This window comes from Meriones unguiculatus, chromosome 10, assembly GCF_030254825.1.
Source record: "Meriones unguiculatus strain TT.TT164.6M chromosome 10, Bangor_MerUng_6.1, whole genome shotgun sequence".
Classification (NCBI taxonomy): domain Eukaryota; kingdom Metazoa; phylum Chordata; class Mammalia; order Rodentia; family Muridae; genus Meriones; species Meriones unguiculatus.
In genome coordinates this window covers 97,906,041-97,922,712 of record NC_083358.1, presented here as the reverse complement: position 1 = coordinate 97,922,712, position 16,672 = coordinate 97,906,041, and the positions used below count along the sequence as shown (strand labels likewise).

Sequence of the window (16,672 nt, the reverse complement as noted above, 5' to 3'; positions counted from 1 at the left end):
ACACTCACTTCCAGTAGCCAACTGGGGTCCCCTGGACCTTTACTGGCTACTTTGGGGGTAGGAAGATATGTTTTTCACTCTTGATGTGAATGCATCTGAGGTCCGCCCTAGGTCAGGACACTTTCTAAAGGGAAAGAGCAAGAAGTTCAGAGTCCCCCTAAGAAAGTGGAAGACCCGTTCTTCTCTTTCCTCTCTAGGAAAAGGCAGCACCAGTTCTGCTGAGCATTTCTTCTGAAGCTTCCAGCTCTGTTATAGATAGGGCATGCAGGTAGGGAGACGGCAAGACCCACTCAAGGAGAAAGAACCTCTGGAATACTCAGCAGGCGCCCCAGCTTGGGAACAGGCTGCTGTCACAAAGAATGCCAGTGATGCCAGGCTTCTCCGTTGGAGCTTTTGTAGATGGTCATACTACTTACCTCATACTAGCCTAGTTCCTGTTGCAGCTCCCCCATGCAGAGGAGACTTGAAAGTTGGAATTGGGTCCATTTAAAGCTGAGTTGTGGTTTCAACCATGCAGGATCTGGCTACTGTCACACACACACACACACACACACACACACACACACACCATGCTCAGGAGCACAGCAGAGAGAGGGGGAAAATCTTCTCTGGCTGTGATCCATAAGGGAAGAGGTGGGAACCCAACATCTGGGCTGGCACGTGATGGAGCACTAGGCCAGACTGTGACCACCAGCACAGGACCTCCTCTGCAGCCTGGTCCCACTCGCTCACAATCCCCACGGGGACAGAGTTCAACAGGCCCTTGTTAACAGAAAGCAAGCAGCTGAGATTACTCTGAAGGCTTGCCCACCCCTACACTGCTTGGAGCTCAGGCTATTCCAGCTCACGAGCCCTGCTAAAGAACTCCAAGGAACTCACAAATAGCTGACACACGACTCCGTGTGACGCAGGCTAAGCAGACTGCAATCAGAGCTGGTGGGCACGACTCACCTCCTGCACTGAGTCACTGTAGCCAAGCTGCAGAAATTCTCTATTCAACTCAACCACCTACCGAGCCACGGCTGCTCCATTAGAGAAAGGGGAACGCGGGAGCTACAACCTCTGATGGCCTTGCCCATAGCCAAGGGCAACCAGTGTGACCTGAAAGTCCTTCTCTCCCAGGAGATGGACCTACTTTACCGGCCATGGTATAATGTGAGAACCCTGGAAGGCACAAAGTGCTTAAGCGCCAACCAGTCTGAAGCCCACCAAAGCTTGACAGATAATAAAGTTTTGTGCAATTTTTTATAGAGCCGGCCCAGGATTTTCTCAATTCCCGGAAGTTCCTGCTAACAGGAGCAATGGCAATCTTTCTTCCTCATCCCGACCCAGTGTGCCTCTTGTTCACAGCTGGACTGCCTTCCAAAGTAGCTCTACTTAGACATTTCCTAATCCACATGGCCCATTAAACTATTTCTAAAGAGGGAGAGAGGAAGGATGGGAGAGAAGGAGAGAAGGGAGGCAGAAGAAACGGAGGGAGGGGGAGAGGGAGGGAGAAAGAGAGGGAGGGAAATTTTCAAAGAATCAAAGCCCAGTTGACATCAACTGGGTCCTGAGTAGCCTCAGAACTTCTGAACTCATAGCCCTGACAGAGCTCTTTGGGCTTTAGAGAGAATTGAAGCACCAGGCTCCCTTCCCAGGCAGCCGCGCCCCTTGGGGTACTGCGAACATCTCTTCAGAGCACCGTCTGCACAGGTATAAATGTGGCGAAGGCCTCTCTCCAGACAGCGGGCCCCTCTAGACTGTGGCCCCCTGTGCATGTCTCCTATCTCTGCCTTCCGGTCCCCAGAAGCGCTTCCCTCAAGGGAGGAAGGGCTCTTCCACTCTAGCTCCAAATTCACTGAGCAGCAGCCCCAGGGCGGAGAATTAAGTATTCATCTCGGGCGCGGACGTTCTGCTTCTCCAGCCAATGTTACCGTCAAGGTCACGGGCCCGAGGCCGAGTGACTGAGGCTGGGGTCGCCAGCCTCGCCGGAGCCTCCCCGTGGAGCTGCGCCCTGGGGGCGCTCCAAGCAAAGGAACCCACCGAGCTGGCCTCCCTGGTCCTCCGCCGGCGCTCGCCTCTGCAGCTGTCCTGTTACCTCGGGAGTTCTGGGGCATCCTGAGCTCCAGAAGCCCAAGCTCAAGTCCAACCTGTGCAGGAGCTGCCTAACACCCTTGACGCGCCAGATCGTCGCCGACCGGGGGCTCCGTCGCCAGGCAACGGTGGCTGGAGCGCCGGGAGGAGCCCCCGGCTCCCGCGTAGGGTCGAGCGGACCGGGAGGAGCGCCGCCTAGCCCGGGGACCCTCCGGCCTTCCAGGCTGGGGCGGGGCCGCAGCGAGCAAAGTTGCGGAGGCTAGCCCGGAGACGCCAGACCGGGAGCGGACGGCGACTCACCTGTGCCGCGTGGGCCGTCGCGTGGACCCTGCCCCTGGATTCCCGCGGAGCGGCCGTGGTCCCCCGACGGGTCGCGGGTGTACCGTCCTTCCCGAGGGCAAGTGGAGTCAGGCGGCGACAGGCCCCTGCCGGGGCTGGGGGGACCCGGAGCTGCGCGCGCCGGCGCACGCGACCCAGGCCGGCTGCTCGCTCCCTCCCTCGCCTCCAGTCCTGAGCCTGTTCCCTCCCTTCGCCCGCTCCGGGGCTCTGGGGAGCCGCCCCGGGGCCCAGGTCTCGCCGCGGAGGGAGCGCGTGGTGCGAAGGCCCCGGCCGAGTGCCGCCCTCCCCGCGCCCTGTCCGCGTCGGCTCTGCGGAGCGGAACGGAGCTGGGCGGAGCGCGGCGCGCACCGTTCCCTCGCTTTCCGAAAGGCCACCCTGGCGGCGGGGCGCCGTGACGCAGGCTTGACTCACGCGCGGGCCCGCGTCAATGCCAGGCTTCCTGGCTGCGTGCGAGGCTCTGATGGCCGACACAGGCGGAGGGGTGGGCAGGGAGCAGAGGAGGGGTTGCGGAGCGCAGCCTCTTGAGACCCGAAGACTCTCATTAGGGCATCTACTCCCCGGAAAATGGGCCCCCCACGGCCAAAGGCCTTCTGAGTCCTGGACCTTACCTGTGTTTATAGACTCCACCTCCGTTTGACCCTCTTTGAGGAATCTAATCCCACTTGGTGGTTATTCTTTCCATCCCCCTGTGGATGCTTCCTCTGTTCCTACCTTTGGGCTACCCTTCCCCTCCGTCACTCTTCCATCCTACCACCCTGAACCTCGACAAATGAGTAAAGTGGGGGCAATGAGAGAGAGGGAAATTGTGACTGGGTATCAAAAAGGTGTTGAAGGATGCTGGCCCCAAAGGAGATTATAGACATAGATAAAGCTCGGGAAAGGGCAGCCATTGTGGAGGGGACAGTGTGCCCAGAGCAAACGCCAAAGTGAAGAATATATGCAAACAAGTGGTTGCCTGAGCTGGAGCAGGGCTAGGGGGTGATGAGGGGTGAAGTTAGACGTGGTGACAGGACCTGCCTGGCTGGAAGTTCTGTTTGGGAAATCTGAAATGATTGTCTCTGTTCTAGGGGACCTTTGGTTATCACAGGCAGGTACCTGTTTGGGAGGGATGGAGGAGGTGAGATGGTCTTAACTAACCTAGAGAAAATTGATGAAGATTAGAAGGGAGAACTCTGAGGAGTCAGAGATCTTGTGCTTCCAGTATCACTGCCCAACTAGTTGGATACTGACACAAAACCCCAGAGCCAGAGACAAAGCATTTGTGTTACGTGTGACACAGCACATGGCACATGCTTCATATCCAGATCGGATTCTCTCAAGCCTCAAGTCCTAAGGGAGGAGCCTCCAGTTTAGGAAAGCCTAACGTTTTATAATGGACTCCAAGAAAACCTGCTGGTGATTTGCCCCAATAGACAGCAAACAAAAGAGCCCTCCAGACCAGTTCACTGTGTAAAGGTCCACCAGTTCACTAGGCAAAGATCTACCGAAACAGATTGGAACAAAAAGCCATCAGTTCCTTGGCCCACGAGACATCCGGAGATTAGAGATGCCCACCGAGAATGATCTTTAAGCAAGCCTATTGTTTGCCGGGTAGTGTTGCAGACCTGAAGACAGAACAGACAAGACCTGTCATGATCCCTGCCCTTGTGTTCTGGCGGACTTAACCAGGAAATTGGCAGGATGGAGGTACATGGAAGGAAGAAGCAAGTGATGTAAGAGATGTGATAGAGGTGAACAAATGCAGTGATATGTTGTGAGGGGGCGAGAGGAAGGAAAACATCAGATAAAGGTGGTCTAAGGAAAGGGGTCTCTAGAGTTAGTGTAGTGACAGGAAAGAACTTTTGAGTCTGATGAACCTAAGGTTTTTATCTAGGTTGTTGTTACATACCTCAAGTAAGATCTACAACCTATTGAGCCTCAGTTTCCATATCTATAAAATGGCGCATACTGTAAGAAAATATATACCCTATGCAGTGGTTGTGATGATCACATGATATGATTATTTTAAGTTATCTGATATCACATGCACTTGATAAATAACTATTATTAGGTGATCGTTATTGTCACCAAAACAAAACGAAAACTAGAAAGAGGAGATTTGGGAAAGAAGGTAAAGACATTCTAGCTGTGAGGCATGCTGAGAACATGCCTATTGTCTATTGGGTATGAAAGCCCTTGTATCATCACATCTGCTTGGTGACAGACCTAATGTTGAGTAAACACAATACCTGGTTTCTTCTCGCAAAGTTCTCTGGAAATTAAAAAAAAAAAATCACAGTATGAACCCATCTCTCTCTGCCTTCATGGTCACCAGCCTTGAATGGGCTTGTTACATCCCAATGGCCCCATGTAGCTTTATGGTCCATTGATTCATCTCTCTAGTCAAGGCTATCCCCAACTTTCTATTCTATCAACCACTTCTCTTACCTGTCCATATCCTCCCTTGTCTCTCAGAAACTGCTTCTGTCCTCAGAAGCTCTTCCAGTTGAGCAGTTGTGACAGCCCCTCCTGCACCTACCTGCCTAGCAGCTGCATCTTTCCCTCCCTCCAATCCCCGTGAGAGCAGGGGAACCTCCCCTGCTGTCAGAATCCAAGCCTGCTTAACCCCAAGCCTACATGTTCTTGACCATCTCAGTCAACATTAGCCATCCTAGAATCTCCTGGCTCATCAACCTCTCCCTTGCCACTGGGTCTTTCCCTGCATCTTTAAAGCATGTTCAAATATCTCCTTTAAAAGTCACCCCAACTTTCTCCTTCCAAATTTTCTGTCCTCCATTTCATCCTTTTCCCCTCACTCTTTAGTCAACTCTGCTCTAGCATGATGTCAAGATGGGTCTCCTCAATGACCTCTGATTTCACTAAATCTGTAGGACATTTTCCTTATTTATTGACCTTTCTATAGTGCTTTCTTAGAACCCTCTCCTTCTTTAAGTCCCTACTCTCATTTACGTCTACCCTATGGTCACCTCTTATAGTTCTCCTGCTGACCTTTATATACTGGACTTCTCGGAGTCCTGTCCCGTTGTCAGTCTTGATTATTTCCTAAACCATCGTCTCTGTTGCTGATATCTTCATTCTGGAGTCTTCTGAGCTCTGCACACTCAATTCCTTGTTCTGCCTTTCCAGACATGTCTCTCAAAATCGTTTCCTTATTCAGAGACCTCCCCCTCCTGCAAAACAGCCAACATTTTGCTTTCTGTCCCACCTCCAAGTCTCCCATCCAGAAATCCAGTCAATCGTCACCTTGAAAGGCCCCTCCTTCTTATCCCTTCATGATATCCATCCTGGAGGTCTTAGCTTCTAACTGCCTTTATAGCCTGGCCACTTCTCTTTAATTCTTCTGTCACAATCTTAGTCTAAACTGTAGCCATCACCCAGCTGGAAACCCATACTCTCCTAACTCAAATTCCAGATTCACCTCTTTTCTCCACAAAAGTGGAATCTTTTAGAAGTGAAAATGCGACGGTGCCCTTCTCACGTCCACAGAGCCTCGAAGCCTTTTCTTGTCTCCGGTCTCATCTATCACTCCTCCCTCCCTGACTTTCCTGCAGCCCACTTGTTCCACCAGCCTTCTCTCTGCTCTTCCCACTCTTCCCACGCTTTCCTGGCTCAAGCTTCAGGCCCATCTGCCCCCTCTGCCAGGAATCAGCCAAGGCCCCTCCTCCTCTTCCCTTGCTTCCTGTCCACTCAGCCAGCAGAAACCTCCATATCTTTCTGACTGTGGAGAAGAATGACGCCAGCCTCTCAAGTGGATATCTTCCCCTCTGCAACCTTTCTCTTTCTGTGACTGGGTTTTAAAGATGGACTGGCTACTTGATTTGGTCTCCTTGCTTGATGTGGAAGCTCTACAAAGGCAGAGATCATGTCTATCCTCAGCTGAGGAGTAGTTAGAAATATGGATACCACAAAAGCATGCTGGAGACAAATTTTCAAGTCCTAACCAGAGAGGGTGTGGCCAAGACCATCCAGAGGAAGGGTAGAGATGGTCTGGAGAGAGTCTCAGAGGAAGGACTGACTTCTGAGGGAGGAGCCTGAGGACAGTCAGAAAAGAAAACAGGGAGGCAAGACTTGGGAGGACAGTGAATGTTGCAGAACTTTCTATAGGGAAAGCCAACCCACAGCGTCAGAACTGCAGTGAGTCGTAGATGACGCTGGAAAGGTGTCACTGGTGGGAGGGATCATGGCATGGCAGGAAGCCACAGTGCATGTGCTGAGGTGGAAATGGGACGTAGACTTGCACCAAGTAGTCTTCTCCAGCACTTCAGCTCCCAATGACCATCTCTCCTCTGATGATCCTGAATAAAAGTTCTTCCTTTTACATATACACGGCATAGTATGAAAACTATATGGCATGTCACTATGAAGGTGGTGTGGCTGATGTCTTCACCTTACTAAGAGGGAAGCCAAGACTTAGTGTGGTTACTCAGTCTGCCCAAGTCGTACGGAGAGCTCATCCCTGTTTAAAGCCTTTGCTCTCATTCTTAGCATTTAGAGGCATGTGCTGGGGGTCTCCTTTCATATACGTAACTTCTGAGTATGTTGAACACACTGATACTAAGACACTGTCATCTCCCTTGTTCTGAGTGACACAGTTGTTGGTATTTCCCTAATGCAGGTGTTCTAAAATATGGTTCCCAAATTCTTTAAGAATCCTTTTTATTTTTTTCAGGAGGTTAAGTCTTTATCTCCTGCCTTTAATTCTGAGCTTTGTGGCTATTTAAACAAGAGAAGTGCCTGTTTCTAGATATGGACTATAAGGAATCAGTAGTGCCATTATCTTTGCCCTGGAATCTTGTTCTAGAACAAACTACTGTCCTATAAGAAAGCCCATGCCAACAGGCCTACTCATTGAGAAGCTGAACTGCCAGATTCCATCCCTCCATGGGCTCTTGAGCTAAACCTATCCACAGCCTATGAGTGAGCAAGTGAGCAGGTGACTCCAGCAAGATCCTGCTGACAGTTCTGCATAGAGCATAGACAACTGCCCAGAGAAGCTGTTCCCAGGTACCCAGTCTAGAGAACTCATGAGACAGAAAAAAACAAAAACAAACAAACAAAAAAGATTATTTAAGCCGTGGCACTTATTCATTCATTCAATTATTTATTTATTACCTAATTTTATCTGTATGTTTGGTCTGCATGTATGTCTGTGCACCACACGGAACTGGAATTAGAGACAGTTGGTGAGCTGCCATTTGGCTGCTGGGAATCAAACCCAGATCCTCTGGACAGGCAGCCAGTGCTCTTAACCACCGAAGAATCTCTCCAGACCCCTATGCCATTAAATATAGGGAAAATTTCTTATGCAACAATGAAAAGACAGAAGAGCCATATAATCATCAATATCTATGAATGAAAGTAGCTAGATGTTCAGTGGCCACTCACCATCTACCGGCTACTCTCATTTTTGAGAACTCCTTCACCCTTGACTTAGTAAATCGTGCCTCTTCCAACAGTCGCCACGGGAACCCCAGGCCTTCAGACTGTGTTTAGTTGGTGAAGATACAAATCCCACCCAATTACTGTTTAAGATCTAAAACACAGCTGATAAGGAAGTCTCTCTCCACCGATGTTATGCTTCTGAGCTGGAAAGATGATTATCCTGCTGTGGCTTCAGAAGATAGAGCCAATCTTTGTGGCTATGTGACATTCCACCTGACACAAAAAGCAAAAGGTCAATGTAATTCCCTGGGGATATAGAAACAGAGACTTGGAACATGAGCTCCATGTAGCCCTCAGGCTAATTCACACTAAGGAGACCAAGAAGTACCTTGGTCTCCTTAATTCCCTGTCTTTACCCATCCATAGCCACTCTCCCTCATGACCTGCAACAATACCTAATGACCTTGGATTCACCCTCTCATAAATGAATCAACTGGAATCTAGAGAAGAGATGAGGCAAGTTTTTCAGCCTGGGAAGGAAAATGAAGACTCATGAGGTTCCAGTTCTCAGAGGTCAGAGATTTGGGGGCTGGATCAGCACATAGTACATACTGGGGAAAAATGGCCCCTTAGCAAGGGGCCGTGAAACAGACAGTAGTTCCAGGAACTCAGGAGGCTGAGGCAGGAAGATTACTTAAACCCAGAAGAAAGCAGCAGGGAAAACACAGAGAGATCTTGAGACCCTATTTCAAGAAGAAACAAATAAAAGTAAATAAGTAAGTAAGTAAATAAATAAATAAATAAATAAACATCAAGTTGGCTTTTGGAGTCAGAGCACAAGTGTTTATGTGATCACCTCATTTTCATTACTTGAGTGTCTTTGCTTATGAAATGGTGCTCACAGTGCTATCCCCCCTTCATAGCTAGCTGAGATGCTGGTGAGATTCCCCCCCAAGCAATACATTTCTAACAGCAGTGGATGCAGAGTGAGGCTTCCATACATGTGAGTGGCTGCAGCTACAGTGCCAATGATAAGATGGAAATGGGGATGAGGATACAGTGAGGACATAGTAGGGTCTAGAAATGAGGGTGCCCTTTGGCCTCTGACCCAGTGCAGATGGAATAGAACTCTGACTGGGGAGAGAGCTTGGCCGTATACACCAGAGTGTTCTGAAGGTCACCTGTCTATAGCAGAAAGGGACTTCCACAGGCGGAGGCAGCAGAGAGTGGTGGCTGCCTCTCCTCACATGGCCACCCTGTGACCAACCTTGGGGATGGCAGTTCTTCCTATGACTCAACACCCCTCTTCTCCTGTTGTCACACAGTGCTCTGAGTTTCAAACACAAATGAGTTGCATATGAAAGAAATCTCTCTGTCACTGTGCTTAGTTGCTGCTGTATCTCAAATAAATGGCTTATACCATCAGTCAAGAGCAATTTGACTGTTCGGGTGCACCCAGCCTCCCTCTGTATAGGCCAGGATGTAGCATAGGTTCCAAAGCACGCCGAGTGGTGAGACGACAATGCTGAACATCACCTAGATACAAGAAAGGCAATGCCTCCAAATGCAGGCAATAGGGTATTTGTCAGCACCAGGAGGTCAGGGGCTTGGGTGTCCCATTCAAGTCTTGTTCTGAGTCCTGTTTTTTAGAAGGACATCAAACTGATTCATTTTCACCCCCATTGGTATTTCACCTCCCAATAGTATTTCTTGTTTCTACCATATTGATATAAAAATCATCCCTAGAGGCTTTTTTTTCCTACTCTTTAAAGTGAAACCTAGATATAGAAATTGAAAATTTTTCTCTCAGAAATCATAGTATTTTTTAAGCGCTCTTGGATTGCCACTTTCCAAGTGCGCATGGATAAGCTATCCCCATAGTGTCGTGACCATGCTCTGACACCTTCGACGGCTCCCCCATTATCTCCTAAGATTAAATAGAAACAGAGAGTATTAACTTAGGTCAAGATAAAGAGCAGAACAACCGAGTGAAACACCTGTTAAAAGAGTCAAGCCAGCTAACTGTCAGCAGAACAAGTATCTTCGATAATCAATTTGTGAAGATAAAACCCCCAGTTTGGGCTCAGTTGTAGAGGTTCTTGCCCATGATTGCCCTCACTGCTCGTGCTTATGGTCTGACATATCTAGGCAGGGAAATGTGGCAGAGCAGGACCGTGCACCTCACGGTGTGTGAGGAGGGGAGGGAGGCTAGGTAGGGTCCCCCAGATCCATTAAAGGGCACATCCAAATGACCTGCAATTCTTCAACTAGACCCCACCTCACAATTCCTATCACTTCCCAGTAGTGACGAGCTGGGGACCAGGCCTTTAACCCATGGGTTAATATGCGGTGGGAGGGAGGAACATTCCCAATGCAAACTACAGTGCATAGCTACTTAAGGGTGAGCCTCATTAGCAGAATTACCATTTTCAGGTGAAGGCTAAGGTGGACCAAATCTTCCTCTCTGTGGGAGTAAGCACAGATGAGAGCAATAAGGAATGTACGTTGTCCTTGACCTGGAGATCAGGTCTAGGTCCATTAACATTCCCGGACTTAAGAGACACGTGGGAGATAAAGCTGGAAGATAAATGCAGTTTTCTGATACAGACATGTGACATGTCAGGCCTAGAAGCTCCTAAGTAGGGGATAGGGAGTTCGCTTAGTAGGTATGAGATCTTGCTGCCCAAGCACGAGGACCTTAGTTCAAATCCCCAGCACCCGTGTGCCTGTAATATATGTCTGTAAAATATGTATAAGCCTGTAATCCCAGAACTGTGGGGGTGGGGACCAGAGGATAGCCTAGCTCCAGGTTCAGTGAGATATCCCATCTCAACGAAATATGGAAGAGACCGATACAACAGTACACTTGACCCTTTCCTCTACCTCTGTGTGAGCGTAACAGCACACACGTGTACATATACCGCATGCACATACACCAGGCGCACAAGGAGAAAATCTACTTATATCAAAAGAGAATAGTGAGCTATTAAAAGCTTTAGAGCATGGGAAAGACATTACAGAGATGATTTAACTAGGCTTAGTTGGGGATTTGTAACCCCAGAGGCCTTAAGAAATAGCCTGGTGGCTTGTTGTTGTTTTAAGAAGAGATCTAAATTTCTAGTCCTAGAGTCCACTCACGGTAGCTTCTAGAAAGTTCTTCATCGTTGGCTTTGTATGTTCCATGACAGCCTCACTTTGGGGAAACCAATGGACTCCAGTGACAAACAGGCTTGGGGCAAATGGCAGAGAGGTGGGGCAGAACTGAGAGCAGAAAAAGACAGTGGAGGATGACACACACATGGAAGACTAATAGAGGCCTCTATTTCCTGCCTGCCACTTCACATCCCTCCACCCATGACTCAGTGAATGGTTTTGTTCCTTATCTCCCATGGCAACACAAGGCCATCATGTCGATGATGAAGATTATGTCCTTCTACACGCAGCCCTTTATGGAAACAAGATGTATCCTGCAGGCTGTGTGACCCAATTCCTTTGTGTCTTGAACTCAATGGCAGAAAACATGGCTCCCAGAGAACCTGATTCCAGAGTGTTCCTTCTGGGCAAGGTGGGCATCCCAGCTCAACATCAACTGTCAAATTCCAGAACCAAACCCAGAGCAGACCTTTGGCTATGACTGTTCTAGGGTCCTTCACTGCAGGAAAAGGATGATGCCCTCTCTTTGCCCAGACTGTGATGCATGACTTGGGTGAAATGGATTCTGATGGTAGCACTACGTGGGCAAGTAACCTCTAACAGATTTTTCAGTGTCTATGACCTTTAGACTCTGTATCTGAAAAAAAGGAGATGAGCTGGGGTAATCTCTCAGTGGGTCAGATCGCATGCTGTGGGAGCGTGAGGACCCGAGTCCCATAGCACCTACGTAAAAGCTAAGCATTTGTGCACCTGTAACTCCCATGACAGGGGTTAGGGAAAAAAGACAAGAGAATGGCTGGTATTTGCTGGCTGGCTAGCCAGTGTCGGTAAAAAATGGTGACCTCCAAGTTCTCAAGTGAATTGGTGGAAAGTGACAAGACAGGACACTCAATGCTTTGCTCTGTCCTTCTACATGCACACAGAGAGAGAGAGAGACAGACAGACAGACAGATAGACAGAGAGTGCACACACAAAAATGGGGAAAGAAGTGGAGATAATAATGTGTTCTCTGACTGTACCTGGATACTCCAAGGGTTAGGGGAGATAAAAGAGCAGTTTGCCACTGCTGCTGTTAGTGGGAACAACTAAGATGCAGCAGGCGCGGCTCTGGGTCAACTTAATGTTTAACGTTATCAACTCATTGAATCATTAAATAGCCACTTACTTCAAGAGCTTAAAAATGTATGATACATGATACATTGAAGTCTAAAAGTTTCATTGGAAAAATAATGTACAGCTAAGAAACGTAACAGGAACAAGTCAGTAACATTTGGTTATAAAAATTAGCAAACTGAAAGTCTACAACCTTTAGCTACACAGTCACCAGGCAGAGAGTTAAAAAAAAAAAAACGATTCTGTTACCATAGCAACAACAATTAAAAACAAAAATTCTTATATAATTTCAAAGACATGCAGAAAATCAACACGAAAGCAAGTCAAAATAAAACTGAGAGACTCAAAGGATGGCTTGAATGTAAGGAAAGAAATGACTGGATGGTTGAACAGTCCAAACCTTTAATCTCAGCATCTGGAGAGCTGATGAAGAAGAACTGAAAGTGTGAGGCCAGCCTCAGCTACATATTGAGAGTGTCTCAAAAGACATAGACAGCAACAAATGACATGGTCTTTGAAAAAGTATTTCTGGAAGACAAAACATAATAAGCATGTTTATTCTCTCTAAAGAAATTGAACTATAAACAACCACAATAAAAACAGTATTTTTTTTTCTAGAGTCTAAGGTTCAGAGAGAAAAAAAGAAAGGAACAAAATTATCCAGGTAAATTGTGAAAGCAATATTTGTGAAGAATTAGCCGATGGGTGAGGGCATATTCTAAAATTACTGAGATGAATATAGTCCTAATCGTGAGAAATACATGAGGCAGAGGCAAAGGTCTGAAAAATCTCAGGTAAAAAGTTGTAAGCTATAGTAAAGATTGTATTTAAAAATGGGTAGAAATAGATCTTTAATAAATTATTTTGATTTGGCTATCTGAAGCAAAAAAAAAAAATCTGAATTCTTACCTTGCTCCTTATAGCAACATAAATTATAGATGGATCAATATTGATGAATGTAAAAACTTTAGCCACAGGATCACATCATGAGCAGGGCCTAGAGCGATATTTATAGCCTCATATAGCTCTATTAGCAAAGAAGAGAGGCTGAAAATCAATGAACAGAGAAACCATTTCAAACCTTAGGAAAAGAACTACAAAGAAGACCCAAACAGACACAAGGATGGAGATGCGGAGATGGTAGAGAAGGTGAAGACATAGACGAGCCATGGTACAGCAGAGTACCAGAAGTTTATTGAAGCCAGGTGTGACATCCCATACCCATGAACTCAGCAGTCGGGAGGCTGAGGCAGAGTTGTGAATTCCAGGACACTGCAATAATGAAAGCAAGTGAACAGGTGAGCCAGAGAGAGAAAAAAAAAAGCTAGAGAGAGAGAGTGAGAGATTGATTGATTGGTTGGTTGATTGGTTGGTTGACTACATGGTCCCTAAATATCATTAGGGAAAATATTAAATGTACAGTTATATAGAGAACAATATGACTGGGGAAATCCTAGATGAGAAGATATAACTGGCTCTTACACTCTTTACACATGTAAACAGACGTTCAGTCCATGTATAATAGGAGAAATGCAAACTGAAAAACAGTAGGACGCCATTTTCCCTATTACAATGGCAGGTAAATAATCATGGGAAAGGGGTCTGAGAACACACGTGTTGCTAGCAGAAGAGTTAAATGGTACCATCTTAGTGAAAGAATTAGGCTGTAGTTGTCAAAATTTCAATGCCACATTTCCATTGACCATTATGCCATGTCTGTAAGAATTAGGAAAACATACCCTCATTTGGCAGGTGTTTGGTTAAAGACACTATTTGAAGATTCTTCTTGAGTAGTGTCTGTAATATATATGGATGGAGAAGAAGAAGCAGCCTCACTGTCTATCAGCAAGCAGCTGTAAATCATTTATGGTACCGCCATGCAGTGACTTTCTTAGAAGCCATTAAAATGAACAGGGCTGCTCCATACATTCTGACCTAGAAATGTCTTCAAGATGGGCTGTTAAATGCAGAAAAGATGGAAGGACGAGACTGTGTGTGTGTGTGTCTCCTCTGTGGTAAGGCACTGTGTGGACAGGGGTAGGTGTGAGGTGAATTTTAGTGTTGTATTTCTCATGTCTCCACCAACACATTCCATAGGTCCCTGTGGGCTTCTGTATGCATGCGTGATCTGGAGGAAGTAACCCCACCAGCTATGATGACTTCCCATACGGAAGAGGACAGCAGGCTGGAACTCCTTGAGAAGGGAACTGGAGGGACTTCCACTTTGAATTTCTGTTTGCTCATGTGTTACCTGTTCAATAAAATAACAAAACACTGAGTTGCCATGGGCTACATCTGTGCAGGGGTTCTAGGTTATCTCCATGCATAGTCCTTGCTTGAAGTATCAGTCTCAGAAAAGACCACTGTGCCCAGATTTTTTGTTTTTGTTGCTCTTCCTGTGGAGCTCCTGTCCCCTCCAGATCTTTCATCTCCCTCTTCTTTCATAAGATTCCCTGTATTCTGGCTATGAGCCTCAGCATCTGCTTTAATACCCTGCTGGGTAGAGTCTTCCAGAGGCCCTCTGTGGTAGGATCCTGTCCTGTTCCCTGTTTTCTCCCTCTTCTTCTTCCGATGTCCATCCTGTTTGCCTTTCTGAATGAAGATTGATCATCTTACCCAGGGTCTTCCTTCTTGCTTAGCTTCCTTAGGTGTACTGATTTTAGTATGTCTATCCTATATTATAGTTCTAATATCCACTTAAAAGTGAGTATATACCATGTGTTTCTTTCTGCTTCTGGGATACCTCATTCAGGATGATCTTTTCTAGTTCCATCCATTTGTCTGCAAATTTCATGATTTCTTTATTTTTAATTACTGAGTAGTATTCCATTGTGTAAATGTACCACAATTTTTGCATCCATTCCTCTGTTGAGGGGCATCTGGGTTGTTTCCAGATTCTGGCTATTACGAACAAAGCTGCTATGAACATGGTTGAGCAACCAAGTGGGTTCCCTAGTAATGGGAACAGGGACTGTCTCTGATATGAACCACTGAGGCTGGCTCTTTGATCACCTCCCCCTGCTGGGGGAGCAGCCTTACCAGGCCACAGAAGAAGACAATGCAGGCAGTCCTGATGAGACCTGATAGACTAGGATCAGAGGGACTGGGGGAGGGGCATGGGAGGAGAAGAGGGAGGAAGAGTGGAATTGGGAGGGAATGACAGAGGGTGCTACAGCTGGGATACAAAATGAATAAATTACAATTAATAAAAAATAATTAATTAAAAAATAATAAAACACATTTTTCCATGCTCCTGAATAGTGTCCGTTTCTGCTGCTCTCTCCTTAGTTCCTGTCCATGGTCAGCCACCTGGCTGGGCACACTCCATGCCACTCTTTGGCAGGGCAGAATGGGAGGAGCATGGGCCTGGGACAGATCAGCTGGGTTGTGGTTCTGAGCTTCCCATCTCTGTCTGCACAGGGGGGCAAACAGAGGTATCTATGGCCCAGGAGGTGGTGAGGATTAAATAAGGAAATGCATACAGCTTTCACTCAATAAAGCGACAATTACTGCTTACAGCTTTTCTGGAAACAGTTATAATGCCAGGAAGGACAGAGAGAATCGAACATTGCACTCAGATGTGGGTACTCCCTCCCTTTCTCCGTTGCCTCTAAATTTCTCAGCATAAGAAACAGCAAGCAGTATTTTCCAATATCTATTGAGAGTAACAAGGACATCGCTCCTCTTACACGTGAGAAGGAGAAAGGGAAAGTATTTCAACTGCGTGTGTGCCCAACATCCCAAGGCCCAGACTTCAGCCTGGTGGGTACACAGTCATCCAATGTAAATGATGCTCAGTAGGACCAGAGCGTCAGCCAGGAGAGGGCTGGAAAGACGTGTCAGGTAATTCTGGGAAGGGGAGGGGGCAATGCCTGCCCCACCAGTCACAGGAGAATAAGGTACAAGCCCCGCCTCCCCTCGGCTCGGTGAAGACACGGAGGTTGCAGGGCCAGCTTCAAATATAGACCCGTTTCCATAAAAGCATTAGCAGCTGCTTCTATAAATACCTCAGCCAGTTTTTCCGGGGTTCTCATGTGACTTTGATGCCAACCTCAGCTGCGGGGATCCGTCACCATGGTGACTGGCCCCGTGACCAGCCACTCTTCATTCATAGCAGGTTACTTTGTCCTGGATTGAGGGTGGAGTGATTAAGGGCGGTGGAGGGAGGACCAAGGAAAAGGGAAAGGAACAGGGATGCACAATGAGTAAGGATGAAGCTTCCAGTCCTGGGGGAGACTGCAGTGCTCCAGCCTGAGTGCTAAGATGCTCTGACAGAATTATTGATCTCTCCAGGCTGCTGTCACAGGAGGAACGTTTTTATTCAGGTTGTGGTAGATATTTTTGCCTTTGAGTCAGAGAATCAAAGGTTCAGAGCTGGAAACAGTCCTCCATTGCTGTTGTTGGTACAGGTGAAGAACAAGGCCCAGATAGGTGCGTGACTTCTACAAGGTCACGTATCATGTTGTTTTATTTTATTTTATTTTTTCAAAACTGGGGCAACAACCAAGCTGCGTGTCATTCCTGATTCCTCTCCATCTTAAGTAGGGCTCCCTTCTGGGTCTGCTGAAGCTCACAGAGACCTAAGTATGACCTCTGATGGTTGGGACTT

General features: G+C 47.3%; 1 protein-coding gene across 2 annotated transcripts in view; it reads right to left on the bottom strand.

The window, feature by feature from the left end:
• The window catches only part of Slc6a17 (solute carrier family 6 member 17), a 45,884-nt gene extending 43,171 nt beyond the window's left edge, over positions 1–2,713 (bottom strand). Inside the window, exon 1 of one of the 2 annotated variants that reach the window (XM_021631661.2) lies at positions 2,377–2,713. The gene's annotated coding sequence lies outside the window, so the exon portion shown is untranslated. Of the gene's footprint in view, positions 1–2,025; positions 2,050–2,376 lie in introns of those variants that run through there. The other variant, XM_060392910.1, reaches the window with a different exon arrangement.
• Between the last annotated feature and the right edge of the window lie 13,959 nt (positions 2,714–16,672).